Source organism: Chionomys nivalis, chromosome 16, assembly GCF_950005125.1.
Source record: "Chionomys nivalis chromosome 16, mChiNiv1.1, whole genome shotgun sequence".
Classification (NCBI taxonomy): Eukaryota; Metazoa; Chordata; class Mammalia; order Rodentia; family Cricetidae; genus Chionomys; species Chionomys nivalis.
The window spans coordinates 42,884,685-42,905,680 of record NC_080101.1 but is presented as its reverse complement, the minus strand read 5'-3'; the positions used below and the strand labels follow the sequence as shown (position 1 = coordinate 42,905,680).

General features: G+C 42.9%; 1 non-coding gene across 1 annotated transcript; it reads right to left on the bottom strand.

The window, feature by feature from the left end:
• Positions 1 to 11,324: 11,324 nt before the first annotated feature.
• On the bottom strand, positions 11,325 to 11,433 carry LOC130888303 (U6 spliceosomal RNA). The gene has a single exon (XR_009058437.1). It is a non-coding gene; the product is annotated as a U6 spliceosomal RNA (small nuclear RNA).
• Positions 11,434 to 20,996: the final 9,563 nt, after the last annotated feature.

The following is a 20,996-nucleotide window of genomic DNA, read 5'->3' as shown; positions in this document are numbered from 1 at the left end:
TAATGGGTCTGGAAAAACCATAGTTGCCTGTAGGGTAGCTTCACGTGATTTTGCAAGCATTCTTGTCTTCTTGTCTGCCTCAGGGGCATCATTCTGAGGCTACTTGTTCGAAGATTTTCTGTAAGCAATTCACAAGGACCGTGGAAGCTGGGATGTGAGGGATATTTGATATGACTGGGAATGTGCTCAGTGATGTATATTGTATGTATTGGTATTATTCCAGCCAAATAACAGGAACGGCCTGTCACTGTAGCTCTCTTCCACATGCCTAACTCTCAGCTCTCTTGTGTTAATTGCCTTCCCAAATCCAAGTTAGTTTTAGTGGATCATCCCTAAGTTATATTAAATAAAAGAAAGCAGAAGCCTTCCCAAATCCAAGTTAGTTTTAGTGGATCATCTCTAAGTTATATTAAATAAAAGAAAGCAGAATCAGGGAAACAAGCCACACCTTTTCATGCAATCCCAAGTAGTTGAAAATCATAAATGTGCAATCGCCTTTCAGATTACTGTTTACGGTGTGGGTCTTTGGACATATCACACCTTATTTCATCAGTACTGTCTCTTTGGACATTCTGCTTTCCTGATTTTATCTGGACATTGCTTTCTATGAACCTTTGTTCTCAATGTAGGACTTTGTAAGGTAGAGACAGGGTGTCAAAGACTATGGGGGCTAAGATTAAAAGGGAACTGTATTCATTTATGGCAGAAAATGCAATTCATCAAAAAGATGATCCATCAACACATCCATTGCTTGTCGCAGAAGAGTACAGATGTTTTGAAGGCTCCTTATACTCGCTGTAAAGTCACTGTCTAGACAGCTTCCACCAGTGTGCACTTGTGCTAGCAGTAGAGCTGGAAGACCAGCTGCCCCCGTAAGCCTGCTGACGGAGCATCAGCGGGATGGAACGGTTATCAGGAAGATGGTGGCAGGATGGGGCGTGAGCCTAGCTAGCTCTGCCCCTTCGGCCTTTTGTTGTGAGCAGCCATTGGTGGTCAATATTTTCTGTAAAACCTGAACTCAAACCAAACCAAACTAAAAAAATAACAATAGCAACAATGACAATAAAAACATCACTTGCAAGCTCATTAGCAGAAGTAAGGATTCCAAGAGAATGGACCAAGTCACAGTACATCTAAATCTAGTGTCTCTATTGGTGTCAATAGGTCAGCATATTTTTTCCTAAATCTTCTTTCTTTGCCTCATTTTTCAGGTGGCAAAAATATATGACTGGGTAGCTTTGAATTATTTTATATTTCTCATGTATAGCAATTTAGTATGTGTTCTTTGGACTATGACCCCTCCACACCTTATACACAGTCAATTTTTTAAATCAAAATTTTCTGAACATTGGGTTTATTATTTTTATATCTGATAATATACTGGGCATTGATATTCCCTAATAAACACACACACACACACACACCAAACCCAGGGATAGATTATGATTTAACTTGTGCCCTTTGCATGGATATCTGGTATGTTTTAGGATTTTATTATTATGAACAATTAAACAATACATTTTTTGTGCACAGGTGTAAATATGTTTGAATGATAGCTTCCCGTGTGTGGAACTGATCCAGCAAACAATATTCAAAGCTTTCTACACAGCAATCCTATTTCATGTAGTCAAGGATCACTTCTACAATTCCATGTAGATTTGGAGTGGTTTGTTAACATTTTAATGACTTTGAAGGGTTGTGCATGAGCCACAACAGAACAGTGTATAAGACAATAGAAGTTCTGTAATAACTCATTAAGCAATAATTTTTATATACTTACTATACACAAAACTCTTGTGGTTCATATACAGAGGTAAATTGTAAATGAACTTCTTGGACTCTTAAGGAAGGAAAATGAGTATTTTACAGTTAACAAAAGAGAAGATGTGATGCATCAGGGATTTAAAATGTGGAGGTGGATCTTATCTGGGGAATGAACTAAACTCACAGAAAGCAATGTTTCCACTAGGACCCTAAAATAGTTGGTTAGAGAGGAGGACAGTAGATATTCAAGTTAGAGAAATGACTTGTGGGAAACACAACTCCCGGAGATGAGGAGTGTGAGATACTTGAAGACATCCCATCTGTATTGACTGAAATAGAAAACCAGAGTGGTAGTGAGTAAAGCTAGCTAGATAGGTAGGGGGTAGCTCATATGCATCTTGTAGCCCGTGGAAGATTGGGAGACTTTTTCTAAGCCGAATGGGAACCAAATAAAGGGATCTCTTTTTCTTTTTTTTTTTCTTTGGTTTTTCGAGACAGGGTTTCTCTGTGGTTTTGGAGCCTGTCCTGGAACTAGCTCTGTAGACCAGGCTGGTCTCGAACTCACAGAGATCCGCCTGCCTCTGCCTCCCGAGTGCTGGGATTAAAGGCGTGCGCCACCACCGCCCGGCCAAGGGATCTCTTTTCCCCTCTCTGTTATATGCATTCATATTTATGTGTAAATGCACTTGACTGAGCATATGCGTGGAAGCCAGAAGTACGGAACTTGCTTGTTTAAGCTAGATTGGCTGACCAGCATGCCCTTGGGACCCACCTGTTCTAATCATCTCTCCCCCAGAGCTGGGATTCAGCTCTGTGATCTAGTCATGGATTTTATGTGGCTAATTCAGGTCCTCATACTTGTGTGTTGTAATAGGAGCGGCGGGGCTGTGTCCCAGGCACCCGGCCGCCCGCATGGGTAGCTTATGCCCCGAAATAATTACACGGAAACTGTATTCTTTTAAACACTGCTTGGCCCATTGGTTTCAGCCTCTTATTGGCTAGCTCTTACATATTGATCTAACCCATTTCTAATATTCTGTGTAGCACAATGAGCTGGCTTACCAGGAAAGATCTTAACCTGCATCTGTCTGGAGTGGGAGAATCATGGCGACTCCTGACTTGGCTTCTTTCTCCCAGCATTCTGCCTGTTTACTCCACCCACCTAAGGGTTGGCCTATAAATGGGCCAAGGCAGTTTCTTTATTAAATGAAAGTAATTTCTCCATCATTTCCCCTTTTTTTGTTTAAACAAAAAGAAAGGCTTTAACTTTAACATAGTAAAATTACATATAACAAAATGGTTATCAAGCAAGAATTAGTTATAATATTTATATCTATTTTATCATAACTAAGGAAAACTATAACTATCTATCCATTCTTTAACTCCATCAAAGACTCCAGAGGATATAATATTACCTAAGTAAACAAGAAATCCAAAACTCTAGAAATGACAGAGACATTTCATTGCCTGGACAGTCACCCAAAGTTCTTTTGTACTGTTGGGGCATCCGTCTTCAGCCTTCAGGCCCATATTATCCAGCAGACATTTTTCATCAAGCAGGAAATTTTAAAGACAGTTTAGTCACTTTTTGCTGTGTCCTGCAGAATGTCTCGTAGACTCTTTCATGAGTCAGGAACCCCGAAAAACCATCTCACCTTTAGGCAAGTTCAGCAGTCCTCTCTCTGCGGGTTCTTTGTATCCAGTTTATGCATCAGTCCATGCAAGAGCAGTTTTTTGCCCAAATGGCTATCAAACTCCTTAAGGAGCCTCTTCGGTGCCCATCTTCCTCTTGAAGTAGATTGGTGCTGCCAGGAGCAGACGTGTCTCATTATCATGAAAAGCCCTAAGTTATTAAAACATTAAATGTCATATTCTGCAGTCTTTGAAAGATATGAAGAATGCCTATCTAGCTGAAATATATCTATGCACATCTAGAAAATCTAACTAACATGACTAAAAGCTTGACAATTATCGATGATTATTCATTAACAACCTATATACATTACATTTTTAAATGAACTATACAGTCACAATACCTTAATCAAGATTAGAAATATGTTTATACATATAACAAAATTGACCTTCAAATCCACACCAAAGCAAATTATTTATATCTTTATCATATCCCCCTTTAAATGTAAAAGAACATTTATAAACAATATTTGGGAACATGGGCGCAGTTTTTTTCTCCAAACTGCTTTCTGCTGAATGGGGGCGCTGTTATTCAGATCTTTCATGGTGTAACCTGTGTGTCAGGGTCATCTCAGTCGGCAGTTGAGTGAAGTAATTTTCTGAAGGTGTTCACAGCAACCTTTTAGGAGGGCGTGGTCTATCATACCATATCGGGATAGACGCAATCCACAGAGTCTCATCCTCTGTGAAAACAAAAGAAGACCCTCTCCAAAGCATCATATCCTTGGACCCATATTCTGAAATCATAATACCCTTATATCCATTCTCGTTTAGCTTGGCAGCCCATATAATGAAATGTCTCTCTGCAGTTAGTTCCTTTACAGTCAAAAATTTTAAAGAAAACACAATGTACATAATCCATACTCTCTGTAAATTTTCCATTTTTACATGGCTTATTTTTCTTTATTTCTTTTAATCTATAACCAGTTTTTTCCTGTTGCTGAGTCAGGACAATTTCTTTGCGGCACGCAACCCACAAACAGCAAAAAACTGTCTTGAATTGTCTCTCTCTCCTTTTTAAGCCCTCTCAGGTTTTACGTGGAGTTCATTATCACGCTGGGCGCCACTCTGTTGTAATAAGAGCGGCGGGGCTGTGTCCCAGGCACCCGGCCGCCCGCATGGCTAGCTTATGCCCCGAAATAATTACACGGAAACTGTATTCTTTTAAACACTGCTTGGCCCATTGGTTTCAGCCTCTTATTGGCTAGCTCTTACATATTGATCTAACCCATTTCTAATATTCTGTGTAGCACAATGAGCTGGCTTACCAGGAAAGATCTTAACCTGCATCTGTCTGGAGTGGGAGAATCATGGCGACTCCTGACTCGGCTTCTTTCTCCCAGCATTCTGTCTGTTTACTCCACCCACCTAAGGGTTGGCCTATAAATGGGCCAAGGCAGTTTCTTTATTAAATGAAAGTAATTTCTCCATCACTTGTGCTCTTTACCACTGAGCCATCTCCCCAGCAGAGTAAGACGATCAAATGACATTGGAAAACATCCTTCTGCCCTGTGGATGATTGATTGGAAACAACGGATATTAGAGATGTGGGGTCTGGAAGAGGCTGGTTCAGTGGACCAGGAAAAGACCTCAGATGTTTGGATGAGCTGAGGATAGCAGCGGCAGAGAACTAAGGGTAGAAATGGGAGATGTGCAGGGAAAGATCCAGGAAGATTTGGATTTAGAGGTGGGAGAGGAGTGAGGGGTGCATCTGAAAGAGAGTTGGCCCAGACAACATTCAAAAATCCTTTGCATATTGGAGACAATAACACTGTGCGAGCCTTAATAAATCTGCCTTTCTTTTAAACTCTAAGGGGAAGAAAAGACAATCTTTAATCTCAAAGGTTATTGCTAGTTTCATTGTTTTCTGCCTGAATAAAAACAAGCCTAACAATGAGAATCATGCTTGTGTATGAGTTTTTAAATATTTGGTGATTGTTTATTTCTCAAAAGATTTATTAAGATATAAATGATATTCAGAAAGCTCTCATCTTTAAAGACTACATTTTTGTAAGTTTGACTGTGTATGTATATGATGTATATGTATATGACATATATGATGTGTATGTATGTGGTGTATATGATGTATATGTATATGAATATGCCATCATCACAAGGAAGACAGTGAACCCATTCATCACTTTCCAAGCCTCCTGTGGCCAACTGAGGCTTCTGCTTCCTACTCTGTCTCTTTCCAGCCATTCACCTGGGTGATTAGTTTGCATCTTTGTAGAATTTTGCGTCATTGGTATCATGCACTATTGTACTCTTTTGTGAGGCAAAAGAGTTTATTCTTTTCTTTAAGAAAACCTTTGTTTATTAAGACAATTGATGGAGGTGGTTCTTGTATTTTATCTGTTGCTTTCATTGGTTAACTAATAAAGAAAACTGCCTTAGCCCATTTGATAGGCCAAACCTTAGGTGGGTGGAGTAAACAGAAGAGAATGCTGAGAGAAAGAAGCTGAGTCAGGAGTCGCCATGATTCTCCCACTCCAGACAGACGCAGGTTAAGATCTTTCCTGGTAAGCCAGCTCGTGGTACTACACAGAATATTAGAAATGGGTTAGATCAATATGTAAGAGCTAGCCAATAAGAGGCTGGAACTAATGGGCCAGGCAGTGATTAAAAGAATACAGTTTCCGTGTAATTATTTCGGGGCATAAGCTAGCCATGCGGGCGGCCAGGTGCCGGGGACGCAGCCCTGCTGTTCATATTACAACAGACAATCCCAGGAGACCGGTACTCAGAGAATGCACTTCAAGGTCATTGACTAAGTGATTCACGTCCCCTGTCACATGCTGTCTTGATGTACACAGTCTGTGGCATTTCATCTCTGTGGTGATGTGACTGCACAGGGCAGGGGCCGGCCTATTGTCTTCTGGGTGTGGGGATTGGGATTATAACGTGGTGTATCCGAGATGAGCTCCTGACTTCTCTCCAAGTGGCAGAGCAAGCAGATACAAGTGGCCTTAAGTCGTGTGGGGCTTTCCTTGGCTTCTCCTCACAATTCTGAGCAGACCTGTGTGTGCTCAGCTGAAGGTATGTGGGTGGGGTGTTGGAGAGATGGCTTGGTGGTTAAGAGCACTTGCTGCTCTTGCAGAGGATCTGGGTTTAGATTTCAACACCAACATGGGTGGTTACAATCATCTGTAACTGCAGTCCCAGAAGATCTAATGCCCTCTTCTGACCTCTGTAGAGTGTTTGCACAGCATGTACGTGGTGCACATACGTACATGTATGTACATTTATGTAGAAACACATATAGCACAAAAATGAATAGATCTTATTTTAAAGGACAGCAGGAAGATTTTTTTGTTTTCCTCTGCCCTGGCCAGAACAGCTTGATTCTGATCTACTTGTGCACACCCTTGAACACACGATATACAAAAGTTTGGAAAGCACTGAAGTAATTGAAGTTTCCATTTGGATTGTAACCCGAGGCCTTAGCAGGGCTGACAGATAAAATGTAGATACCTAATCAAAATTGAATTTTAAATGAGCAAAGAATATTTTTGTGGTATAAATTGGCCTTAAATATTACATGTGACACACTTATATTAATTTCCCCTCATTTTTACTACATGGATGGGCATGAAACTGTCCTGTCCAAGAGAAGGGCAGAAGTGAAGGGTGTGAGGAACAGACTGATTCTAATGAGCTGCAGCCTGTTCACAAGTGGTCCTTGCCCAGAGTGCCTTGTGCTAACCACCAGATCCTCCCTGATGTGAAGCCAAAAGTGACTTCCTGCAGAGCCACGCCTGCTCAGAGGCTGGCATGAGAGAAGCTGATGGATGCAGACTGAGTGAGGTCAGTGCCCACCCAGTTGAGTTGTAGCTGCTTCCTCCCCTTCTGCCCTCCTTCCTTACCTGGGTCCTGGGGTATGTGTGCAGTGTAGGATTTCTGGGGTGATGAGAGACCCTGGTCCTGGCACTGATGCTTGATGGCAGGGCACCCTGAATTCTTGTTTTGAGAGCATCTTTTTTTTTAAAAAAAAAAATCTGGAACTTGAGGGCAAGAGGCATACTTGGAGGGAGGAGATAAGGAGGAGAGAGACGAAGGTTGAGAGTTAACAAGCAGAATCACTCCAGTGCTCTTTCCTCTTCCTCTTTCCTGCCCTGGCCTCATTAATACAAGGAGGCTAATATTTGGCTGCGGAGTGCGGGCAGGACTGGAGCTCTCTCCAGGGGCTCTGTTAAATGTCATAAATTGCGAGCGTGCAGTTAGAGGAGTTTGTGAATGGCATCTGAGCCTCAGGCCATCTAGTAATATTTATACGGTGGAAGTTCAGCTGTTTTCCTTTTAGAAAAAGTTTCTGATTTGCTTCATAAGATGTCCATCTTAATCACCGTTTCTGGGCTCCAATGGAGAAGACTCTGCGATCCAAGTGCCGGGGGTCTATGCTTGGGGAAGATTCATAGACTCCCATCCAGGGCCTTTTATTCTGCACCATGCCTTCTTTCTCTTAGGAGTGCAGTCAGGAACAAGGGCCCTAGCTACTGAGAGTAAAGGGAATCACGCTTATTTTAGTCTATAAAATCCAGAGAATAAATTAAACATGCCATCCTAGTCATGTTCAAAGGTCATGAAACCCCATAGCAGGCATGATGGAATATTACCAAAAATAATAAAATCCCAACACACTCATTCCTGGAACACATTTGCAAGCCCTGTTTAAAGTTGTACACGGAGACCGTCATTTGTCCCAGGAGCAGCACTGCCAGGCGAATAACCCCACTGTGAAAAGTGAGGACCCGAGTCTCAGGTTTCTGTCACAGAGACAAACACAGGATGATGCTAGCTGCCTACACATACGCAGCTGTCTCAAACCCATAGAGCATCATCCCAACATCATCACCATTTGGCCCCAGCCTGCATGTTTACTCTAATTGCATTCAGTACATCTTTGAGCACCTGCATGTTGAGAGTGTTGGCTTCCTAATTTCTCCCCCCCCCCAAAAAAAAATTTTCACCTTTTACCTGGGTATCTTTATGGCCATTTCAGACCACTCCAGACCATTCTATAAAATCCAGAGAATAGATTAAAAATGCTGTCATAGCCAAAAAAAGATTTCCCTTTTGCTTTGAAGTGTTAACTATCCCTCGCTTGTTTATCCCTGTATGACCTTGAGTTGTTTTGTATTGTCACTCAAGTCTTGTGTCTTTCTTAATGAACCATCTCTCTCGGCTCCATAACTGGGCAATTCAGGAGGGACGGGCTGTATATGAGTGCAGTAGTTTCTCAGTCAGAGACACTAAAGAAATCAGGAGCTGAGGGCTTAATTTTACAGTTTTGGACTCATAAGAGGATCACAAAAGAGGTACGTGGAGCACTTCCTCGGCAATTGGGATGCTCGTGGTGTCTTTCGGAGTGGCTAATGTCTATGGTTTAACACAGCACGTGAGCAGATGGCCCAGTTCTTATAACATCCTCGTCTACACAAACTATCCTCTTCTCAAAGTGTTCTGTAAGGCACAGTAAAACTTTAGAGTTATGGGAGGCCAGAAACACCAAATCAAACCATCATCAACGACAGCAACAACCATGAGTAGGCTGTGCCTTTTCTTTTTCTGGCATAACTTTGCTTGCTGTAGGATTCATAATTGTAAGCCTACAATATAGAGTATTAGTTATGGGTTTACCTATTAATTGCCATCGATTGTCTTTTCCATTAATTCTAGAGCTGTGATTCAGAAGAAACTCAAGGTCAAGTTACGTGATACCTGCACCGACTGTGGGTCTAGTCATGGTTTGTTCAACACATTAAGGCTTCATTTAGAAGGTGACAGAGAGCCCTGGAATGGCTCTGACAAGAGCAACAAAAGCATGCTGAAGGGCTTTTGATTCAAAATTTGGGTCTCAAGACTTTTTTTTTTCCCAGTGAGTGATTGGGCATCTCATGGGGGTCCTGTGGAGTGATTGGGCATCTCATGGGGGCCCTGTGACTTGTAGGAAGAGTCACTGAGAACTGGGAGGAATTTTGTGCCTTTTCCCTCTGTGAGGTCTCCAGGCTCATCTTTGTGGTACTTTTGGTCTCTGTCCTGTCCTCAACTATCCCCAGTGCCTAACAAGAGTTGTTTGTCCTCATTCCAAGAGGGAAGAGACCATCTGGGCACAAAGAGTGACGGCTGCCTTTCTTTTATATTCATCATAAAGTTCGATAATCCACATATAGCTTCTACACTGGGTGGTAAGTATGAGTAATTATGGAATAATTAAATGTGCAAAAGGTGGCCAGGACTGTTAAAAGAGCAATTATGTAGCTAACTCCTCTGGGCTGCCTTCACTGTGAGCTAAAATAAAATATTTTGAAATATAACATCAGATTCCAGAGTGAACATTTTAGAATCCTCTTCAACCCATAATGGAACTTTCTGTCTCAAAATTTAATGAACATGTATCAGTCCCAGAGCCTCAAACAAGAACAGGTATGAAAGGGATCTAGACGGAGCCACAGTACACTGCTCTTAGAGGGAAATCCCTTAGAACATACACAGAAGGAGGTAAGGCGATGTGATTCCCAGATGCCGGTGACCTGCATCAATCCAGATGCCTCTTGTAGCCCTGTTTATTGCTTCACACGCAGGGTAAGTAGCTTGACTGTAGCCCTGCTGTACAGTCTTGATGTGGGAGTCCCCTCTGTGTGCTGTGATTACCATTAATGAATAAAGAAACTCCCTTGGCCTGTTGATAGGACAGAACTCAGGTAGGAAGGGAGGACTAGACTGAATGCTGGGAGAAAGAAGAGCAGAGTCAGGGGACATCATTGATCCATCGCCAAAGATAGACATGCTGAAACTTTGCTGGTAAGCCACGACCTCATGGTGATATATAGATTAATAAAAATGGTTTAAATTAAGATGTAAGAGTTAGCCAATAAGAAGCAAGAGCTAATGGGCCAAGTGATGATTTAATTAATACAGTTTCTGTGTGATTATTTTGGTTCTGGGCATCTGGGACAAACAAGCGGGCCCTCTTCCTACACAATCTTCACTTTGGGATCTAGGTTAGCCAGTCATGACAGTCATAGAAGAGACCTAAGAGATAAGGTAGTAAAACCATGTCATACCTTCTAAGGACCCTGCTCAGATGTGGCATTCATCTTTTAAAAAATTTCATTTTTTGGGTGTGTGTGAGTGTGTGTGAATGTATGTGTGCTAGCACATGTATGTGAAGGTTGTCGGGGGACAACTTGCAGGAGTTAGTTCTCTCCTTCCCCCATGTGAGTTTTGGGGATTGAACTCAAGTCACTGGGCTTGGCAGCAGGCACCTCTATCCTCTATCATCTTGCTTGCCTGACACATGTCTTTTCTGCTTGCAAAGTGGAGAATATTCTTTTCCTTAGGCTCGTTTAGCTGACCTGAATGATAAGCATGCACTGGGCAAGCTAAGGCTCATGGGCTGAATTCTGCCCGGCACTGATGTTATACAACCTGTAAGCAAAGAACAGTGGTTGCATTTTCTTAAGTTTGAAATAAATCAAAATAAATAAAAGAGGAAAACGATTCCTTATATATTAAAAAAAACCATGACATTCACACTGAAGTGTTTTAGATAGTGCTCTTGTTTATATCTTCTTTGTATGTGTTCCTGTGTCTTCAGATGATGTGCATGTGTTTGCAGACAGAAGGCAGAGTGTAATCTCTGGTAACATTCCTCTCTGGCTACCCACCTTTTAAACTCTTATTTTATTTTTGAGAGTATACTATAACTGCAGCATCTCCTCCTTTCCCTTTCTTCCATCCAAACCCTACCATACATGCCTCCTTGCTCTCTTTCAAATTCATGGTCTCTTTTTCCATTAATTGTTCTGATATGCATATATGCATATATATTTCTAAATATTACCTGTAATGTCACCTTTTTTAAAAAAAATATGAAACACTTCATAAATTTGTGTGTCATAAATTTGTTCTGGGGTTAGGCTAATCTTCTCTGTATTGTTCCAATTTTAGTATTTGTGCTGCTGAAGCGAGCACTTGTGTGCTACTTGTATGTATGGTTTTGGAATGATTATTTAGTATTGGACAATTGATCTTCCCTGGGGCAGAACAATTCTGTTCCCATCTTTCCTCAGTTGCCCCTGGTTCTCTGTGTAGGGTTGAAGCCTCAGGTTTTGCCCTATCCATGTTAGCACATCTATGCTTGATTTCCTTCATGTTATGTTGGTTGACATTTTATGGCTTTAACTTCCGACATTATTAGGAGACAGTCTCACAGCAAACTTTTTTTTTTAGACAGTCTCTCACTAACCTGCAATCTGTCACGTAGTCTGTGCTAACTGGTCAGTGAACTCTAGGACTCCACATGTCTCTGTCTCCCAGGACTGTGGTTACAAGCTATACCCGGGTCTTTAAAAATGTGGGTTCTGAGAATCAAACTTATTCTTACAAGGCAAGCGCTTTATAGATTGAGCAATATCCTTCTGACATTGTATATTTTCTATGGCTGTTTTTGTGCAGCAGCAGGCTTGAGCAAAGCGGATCAAGATTTAGGTCCTCAGAATTAAAACACTTACTTTCCGGCCTTTCACAAAGATCTTTCCTGCACACTGTCCGGTATCACTGATCAGAAGTCAGTTTGTCCAGGGAGAAGGTCAAGAGTGTCAGCTGCATTTTCTCCTTTTCAATCTTTGTGGCTCATGCACTTGGCCTCCAGGGTCACTCCCTCTATCTGTGCATAGCAAACAGAGTGGCTCAGATCACCCGATTGTCTTAGGGTTTTATTGCTGTGATGATATGCTGTGACCACAACAACTTTTATAAAGGAAGGCTTTTAACTGGGCTCCCTTACAGTTCAGAGGGCTAGTCCATTATCATCATGTTGGGGAGCATGGGGAGTGCAGACAGACGTGGTGCTGCAAAAGAAGCCAAGAGTTCTACCTTCAGACCCGAAGGCTGCAGGAAGAGCGAGTGAGACACTGGGCCTGGTTTGAACCTCTGAAATCTTTAAGCTCACCCCAAGTGACACACTTCCTCCAAGAAGGCCACACCCCCTAATACTGCCACTCCCTGTAAGCCTATGGGTGTCATTTTCATTTAAGCCTCCACAAGGACGGATGGCCACTCCCTTCTGTATACAGGAAGTTTCTTTCTTCTGACTTGGAGCACATTCAAAATGACATATGAATGAGAAGTAATATCAAAAAATCACCCAAACAATACTAAAAAAAAACAATGATAGCGTGGGTGCGGAGTGGGGGTGGGGGTGGTGGTTATACTGTTAGTAGATATGGTAGGCCAATGATAAATTCTTACAAATCAATAGAGAAAAGATAAATGTCTCAATTCATTCTAGTAACTTTACTTGTTTTTCCCAGAAGTTATTTGCCAATATTAAGAGTTTCACATGGACGCATTTGAAAAGCTTCTTGTGAAAGACTGCTAGCAGTGACATTTCATGCTCAGTACTGGTGACCACTTAGATAACAATTCTAGAGACAGAATCAAAGTCAGTTGGATTAAGCTTTCCTCTAGGCCAACCACCACTCCAGAGACTCCAGAGCCAAGCTTTGCTGGATTCCTTTCTAGCCCCTCTATACCTGCCTTTGTGCCTTTGTTCACTACTCTTTGACTTGGATTCCCCTGGCCACCATAGGCCAGATCCTGTTCTTCCTTTAGCCTAGTCAAGTACTGTTTTTCTGGGAAGTCTTTTGTACCATGTAGGTAGTGTCTTATTCTTCATCCTTTATCCAATATGGGGAACTCTGTTGTAATATCTGCGGCGGGGCTGCGTCCCCGGCACCCGGCCGCCCACATGGCTAGCTTATGCCCCCAAATAATTACACAGAAACTGTATTCTTTTAATCACTGCCTGGCCCATTAGTTCCGGCCTCTTATTGGCTAGCTCTTACATATTGATCTAACCCATTTCTAATATTCTGTGTAGCACCATGAGCTGGCTTACCAGGGAAGATCTTAACCTGCGTCTGTCTGGACTGGGAGAATCATGGCGACTCTCTTACTCGGCTTCTTTCTCCCAGCATTCTCTTCTGTTTACTCCACCCACCTAAGGTTTGGCCTATCAAATGGGCTAAGGCAGTTTTCTTTATTAGTTAACCAATGAAAGCAACAGATAAAATACAAGAACCACCTCCATCAGGAACTCAAAGGACATTCCTCTAAACATGGAGATCTTCTGCTATTTCTGGAGCGTTTCTCCGATCACACATGGGATCTTGGCTTCTGGGCACAGAGTTAACTGATGCTGTAGAGCAATGGCTGGTCTTGAAGGATGGGGTTGTGGGGTAAACACTCCAGCCTCCTCATCTTTTTTTTTCCCACTAATTCTGACTCCTGTCAGCCTGTGTGTGGTAGAGCCCAGCTTCTCACAGATGGAACTGTGAGAAGTTCATTAAGGATTCTTTACTGAGTTTTCCTTCCCTTGTCTTTTCTTCTTTTCTGTCTTCCCTGCATGATGGAATGTTCTAAGATCTCCCTCCCCGCTTTCCTCTGTTTTAGTCACTGTTCTGTTGCTGTAAAGAGACACGGTGACTAAGAAAGGCAATTCTTATGAAAGAAAGTAAAAGAAAGTATTTAAGTGTCGGCTTGCCATTATCATCATGGCAGGGGACAAGGTGGGAACATGTTGGAACTCCTAGGGCTGGAACATCCTAGGGCTGGAACAGTAGCTAAGAGCTACATTCTGATCGAGAGAGAGAGAGAGAGAGAGAGAGAGAGAGAGAGAGAGAGAGAGAGAGAGAGAGAGGCATGGACTTTTGAAACCTTAAAGCCCACCTTTCCTTCAACAAGGTGACATATCCCAATCATTCTAATTCTTCTTAATAGTGCCACTCCTGATGACTATAGTGCCACTCCCTGGTGACCAAGTCTTCAAAACCGTGAGCCTGTGGCCATTATTACTCAAGCCACCGCACTCTCAAACTGCTTGTATCTATATCTTTACCTCAGGAGCTGCTTTGTGGGTGGGCGTTCCCAGCTCTAGACAACATCTGTGATGTTACAAACGCACATATAGCTTTCTCTCCTGCTTGCTTCAACCCAAACGTTCTGCATCTAGTGAATTTTACCTCATTTTAGAAAGAGTTACTCCTGTGACTTACGTTCTATATCAGGGTCTCACTGTTTGAAGGTGGGGAACCCGATGAGCCCAGCTCTTTGCACGGAGCAGATATTCAGCCTTGGTTGTTGAGTGAGTAAATTAGAGATGGATGATTGACAGGACTCCTCCTACTTTCTGCTTCGCTGCTGAAGACTATGCAAAGAACAACCCATAGGGCCGTCCCTGAAGTCTTCAGCATATGGGGCAAGCTCAGTAGATCTTAGTAGGATTAAAGATGCCCCTGTTTGGTGGAAGCAAAACAACCTTCAGTGGGGACAGCTAGTATAGTTTCTGATCAGACCTGTGTCTGCTTTCTGGTCAGTCAAGCCAAGGAGCCTCAAGAAGCCTTCATACTCTGGTGACAATAGAGGCTATTTTCAGCCAAATCTAGTTCGATAGGACTTTGTGGAAATAGCCCAAACAATCTTGACAGTCTGGACTCTGTCCTTGTCTTTCTGCGTGATCCTCAGGATTGGCCGGCAGCAAGAAGGTCGCCTGTCTCTCTGACAGCTGTCAGTGGCCCACAGAGGGAGTGAACCAACTCAAGTTGTAGCCTGGAAAATTCAGAGTACTCTGAACCACTGAAGGAAAGTCTTACCATCCTTATGGTAGTGCCCCAGGGTCTGATCTCAGCCTAAGGAAACCCTTAGGGGATGGTTCCGCTGGACTCCACAGACTGGGGGAGGTGAGCCCAGATACTTTTTTTTTTTTGAAGGGATAGTGATTTTTATTTTTGAAGGGATTCAGACTTTAGCTGCTGGAAATGATGTCACACTGACCTGTGTCTATACTTCAGGACCCACATTGGTAGAAGCGATGTTTACTTTATAAAGAGAATTGGCATATTAGGAGAAGACTCCCAAAATGAAGTATTAGACAAGGCACTATGCTGCATTAAATTGCCGCCCAGTGAAACCACTCTCAGGAAGAAACTTGGGAGCGGCTATTGACCTGAATCACATGGAAGTTACCTCAACAGGCTCAGCCTCTGCTGCCTGCCACATTGTTGAGGACAACAATGATCCCGGAAGGACAACTGGAGGACTATGAGGGACGAACTTTCCAGGCATGGTAGAGACCCACATGTATGTCCTTTCTTTCCATGGTTTTGTCTTCTCTCTCTTTTTGGTTTTAAGAAGACTTTCCACTGATAAGTACTCTTGGAGTTGACTGCTTGGGACTGACGTAGGCCCTCTACACATGTGTGGCAGTTGTGTAGCTTGGTCTATTTGTGGGACTCCTAGCAGGGAGATCAGGGCCTGTCCCTAACCCTTAGGCTGGCTTTTGGGAACCTATTCTCCATACTGGCTTGCCTTATCCAACCTTAATACAAAGGCAGGAGCTTAGTCCCACCTCAACTTGATATGCTATTTTTTTGTTGACACCCATGGGAGGCCTGCCCCTTTCTGAACAGAAACAGAGGAGGAGTCCAGGAGGGTGGTGCAGAGGGGAGGTGGGGGGTCCGGAACAGGGGGAGAGGAGAGAGGGGAAACTGGTCAGGGTGTAAAATAAATGAAAAATTTTAATTAATTAAAAAAAAGAAAAGAAAAAAAGTGCCCTTGGTTTACAAAGATGCAGGAGTTCTGTGTGGATAATGATTGTCACCATGCGTGTTTTTGTTGGGATGATGGGTGTTGTAATATGAGCGGCAGGGCTGCGTCCCCGGCACCCAGCTGCCCGCATGGCTAGCTTATGCCCCAAAATAATTACACGGAAACTGTATTCTTTTAAACATTGCCTGGCCCATTAGTTCCGGCCTCTCATTGGCTAGCTCTTACATATTGATCTAACCCATTTCTAATATTCTGTGTAGCCCCACGAGCTGGCTTACCAGGGAGGATCTTAACCTGCGTCTGTCTGGAGTGGGAGAATCATGGCGACTCCTCACTCGGCTTCTTTCTCCCAGCATTCTGTCTGTTTACTCCACCCACCTAAGGGCTGGCCTATAAATGGGCCAAGGCAGTTTCTTTATTAAATGAAAGTAATTCCTCCATCAGATGGGGACAAGTGAGACAGTGAGAAAGAAAGCAGACATCTACGTTAGAGAGAAAATAATTTTACAACTTCTTGCAGGAAAGAGTGAGAGCTACCTTCTGCCATAGCCTGGCTGTTGGCCACCCTTTCTCTTACTTTTAATTCAATTTACCTGTATGCTCTTTGTAAAGGATCGGAGGGCTTAGTGTGTCTATATTGATCTTTGTCAGTTGTAGTGAGTCTAACTATTTCTACAGTGTTGTGCTCTGTCTTGGTATCAGACCTGTCAATCAAATGCTAGCAGCTTGAGGTGCAGACTCTCCCACTGTAAACCTCCAGGGGAAGCTGGAATGTTTAAATGTCAGACGCTCTTTTACTTTTGTACAGTGGAATGACTGTAACATGCTTATGGATGAGAAAATGTAAGAACAGGGAACACTCCCAGCTCCACAAACTTCGGTGTATTTGTCTTTAGCTGCTTACAGCCACCCTGCACCGGTAGCGATGGATAGACTCACCAATATGATACACCACCTTGAAGTGTGTACCTGCAGGGGACATAGAAGTTGCTTGGCCTTCAAGGAATGACATGGTGGCTGGGGTGTCATACAGATGGACAGGGACAGGGGAAACACTTCGCCTGGAAGGTCATTAGAGGTTTAAGTCATGGTGAAAGACTCCCATGTCTACACAGACAGAGGAAACCAAAGGCCAGTGCAACTTCATGCAGGAGGAAACACATATTGCAGAGAAGGCATTGGGGGAACCCGTGGATTGTAGAAGACTAAAAAGCGAAAAGAAAGAAAGTAAGTCCAGATAGCGTGGCATAACAGAGCTCCTGTCACCTGTGGAGCCATGGTGAATAGAGCTGTACTGGTTACTTGTTGTGTTTCTGTGACACAGCACCTGACAAATGAGATTTGATGAAGAAAAGCTTACAGTTCCAGGGTACAGCCCACCATGTCGGTGACGTCACAGAGGCAGGACTTGGGGGAAATGGGTCACACCTCATTGGCATCACCAAGCAGGGGGAGACGAATACTTGCACATACTTTCTCCTTTTTATTTACTCTGGGACCACAGCCTGTGGAATGTGTGCTGTCCACATTCAGGCAGGGGCTTCTCACCTCAGTGAACCTGGACAAGATGACCCCTCACAGGCATGCCTAGAAATTCATCTCCATAGCAGCTCTAAACCCCAACAGTCAAGTCCGACCATCACAACAACTGGTCTACAATGCTGTGGGTGGAGCACCATCCTAAGTAATTATGGTAGGCAGAATATTGGTTATGAGATGTCTGTGTTCTAATACCTGAACTCCATGAAGGTGTTATCATTACATGGCAAAATGGGCTTTATAGATATTACATTAGGGACACTGAAAATGGAAGTTATCCTGGGCTGCCTGATTTAATCACAAGCTTTTTAGAGGCAGATAATCTTCAAGGCTTTGGCCTGTGGAAGATCTTCCTATAGAGAATGATCAGAGAGATGCAGAGTTGTTGGCTTTTCAGATGGAGGCTTAGGCTTTATCTAGGGGTGGAGGCTGCCTCTGTAAACTGGAAGAGGCAAGGAAGTAGACAGTCTGCTGAGCTTTGAGAAAAGAAGGCAGCCTTGCTAAGACCTCAACGTGAGTCAAGGAGGCCCACATCTATTCTAAAGTAGCAAGAGCAGAGTAGTACAGTGGTGGAGAACGGACCCGAGTGGCCGCAAGGCTTTGAGACTGCCTCTTACTCCATTGTTCCTTAATCCAAACTGGCTTATTAGATATTTCTCCCCCGGAAGAAGAATCTTCCCATTAATTTTACAAACTCCCAGAGAACATGACAGCATGAAACACTTAGGGCAAGACAAGTAGATACAGTAGTTAGCTTATCTTGATTTTTTTAGAAACATTTTCTCATTGATCAAAGACACTTTTTTTCCTTTCTTTTTCTACTCATCCAGAATAGGCCACAGAAGACACACTGCTTTTGAAATGGGTTCAGATATGCACCTCCCACACATTGTTAGGGTTTTGTACTCCAGGACCTGAGGAAATTAACTTTCACATGTTTCCTCTTAGCTGCCACGATGGGTCACTGACACCTTAAGAGATGAGATTTAATTAAAATGTGAGCCACAAGGTGACAGTGTGATTCCCAGAGCAAGCTGGTGGAGTGAGCCAGAGGACCGAGCCGGTGGAGAGAGCTCAGCATGGCCCTGGCTCTGAGTGAAGAACTAAGGATGCAGAGATAGCGTAAGGTAGTGTAGGCCACAGTTCTTGGCCAGTGACACAAGGTGGCTCCAGGAAGGGACCTCCTGGAAAAGTGGCCGCTCGGTAAAATGTCTCTTGTGTCTGTTTGGAAGGATTATGGTGAATTTTTTATAGGCAAATCAAAAAGACTTTGGAAAGATCACTGGGTCTATCCTATTTCTTCCTAGAATGTTCCTAGGAAAACAATTTTACAGTTTTAGGGGATGAGAAGGTGCAGAAAGGGTTTTCCTTTCCAAAGATTAAAAATAACTTCTACTTTCTAACATCTAAAAAACATGTCCTTTATTAATGAGAAAATTGTGGACCAAGAACCCACAATTCTCTCAAATCATTGTTTTCTGGAGCTGTTTCTAACATAGGGTCATAATTCTTTGTGCAGTCTTTTCTAGGGAAAGAGCTGCCTCTGTTTTTATTAATGCCCCATAACTCCTGCAAGGCTCCTCGTCTAGCATGGAGCCAAGCAAAATCCATCCATAACCCAGATCACATTCTGGAGTATATGGGAAAATGATTCGACACAGCTTTCAGAGGTGATGGAAGTGACAACAGATGGACTCATCACATGCCATGGCGTGCTACGGATGCAGGTATGAGTCCAGGGAGCACTGTATGAGCCTCAGACAAGTGAATATTCGTTATTTTTGTGTGTTACTTTTTTTCTAGGTTTTTTTTGGTAGGGCATGCCATTTTACTTAAGATTCGTTTTTCATAAATAATGGTCCAGTTCAAGAACCTGTGGCTTAGAGACCAGAGGTCCTAGAAGGGGCCATTGTACTGCTATTGTTCTGTTAAGTGGTCATGCTGACAAACTGCCTTCCTAACACTCATGTTTATAGCCATGGACTGGTGCTGTGCTCAGCTTTCTCCAGAGAAGTGTATTGCTGCAGCAGACAGAGGTTAATGCAGACACCCATAACCAGACAAAATGCCAAGAACAAGTGATGGTAGAGAGCTTGACCCTAAATGGGAATCTGTATCACGCCCTCCAAAGGCTCAGGGAACATTGCGAATTGGGGGCAGAAAGAATTTAAGCACCAGAGGATGGGGGAATGTGCAGTAAAATGGTGTCTCCTAGATATGACATAGTGATCAGACTGGTGAGCTCACGGTAGCTGTGGTTACATGCCCAAGACCTGTTCCAGATTGGGCCCATCAGAATCTCACCATGAAAGTGAGAGGGACCCGTGAGACCCCCAACCTTTCTTGAGCGGTTATGACAGTTGCTGGGGAAGGGGTTTCCTTCAGTGGTGTAGCCACTAATAAGTTGCTTGTAAATGACCTCCCACCAATTAAACTCAGTAGGTAACACGCGAAAAGTCAATCAATCAGTCAGTCAAGTAATAGCCATGAAAGGAAAGACTTGGTAGTTTAAGTTAAACTCAAAAAGGCACAAAGCTTGGGGAGCAAAGACCTTCTGCTTCTGATATTCTATAGTAAGTTCTAGAAGTGTGCCACTGCTCAAGATGGCACAGATGGCTACAAGAAACTTTGGCAAACAGGTGACTGACAAGGCCTTTGCCACCTGGTCTTTGAATATATTTCCTAGTGTCTTTTTTCTTGGAATCTTGACATTTTTATAATTAGTACCTCTCTCTCCTCACTCAGAATACTTTGTGTGTACCCTTCACTAGAGATTGGGGTGTCTTATAAACCTGATGTTTTCTGCTGTGAGATATTTTCATTGACTAAAAAAAATATTTTGGGGAGGTTTAGATTTTTTTCCCTTTACCAAAAGAGTTACTGTTACCCCTCAGCATATACAAGTTATACATTTTTGATGCAATCCACCTTCATAGAAAATCTTTTCAATAAAATGGATGCATAATGAACAAGTGTAGACTCTCTCCTGTGTTATCATTCTTCTATACAATATGTACAGTGTCAGAGTTTGAATCTTAATGTCCCTGCCCAAGCCCCAGTTGGAGGTGTTATTTTTGGTGGTTAGGGAAACTTTGGGAGATGGGACCTCATTGGAGAAGATGGATCCATGGGAGTGGGTATTTTGGGGTACAGTATCCTGGACCACTCCCCACCTCACTTCCTTCTTCCTGTTCACAGTGATGTGCACCACTGTCCTTCATAACATACTCCTGCTGCCATTTTTTTTTTGTTCTAGTGTATGGGGCTAAGCAGTTATGCACAAATCTTCTGAAATGGTGGGCCAAAATAAGCTATTCCTTTAAGGTGTTTCCATCAGGTATTTGGCCGCAACAGTGAAAGCAACAATTCACATACTGTTTATATTGTAT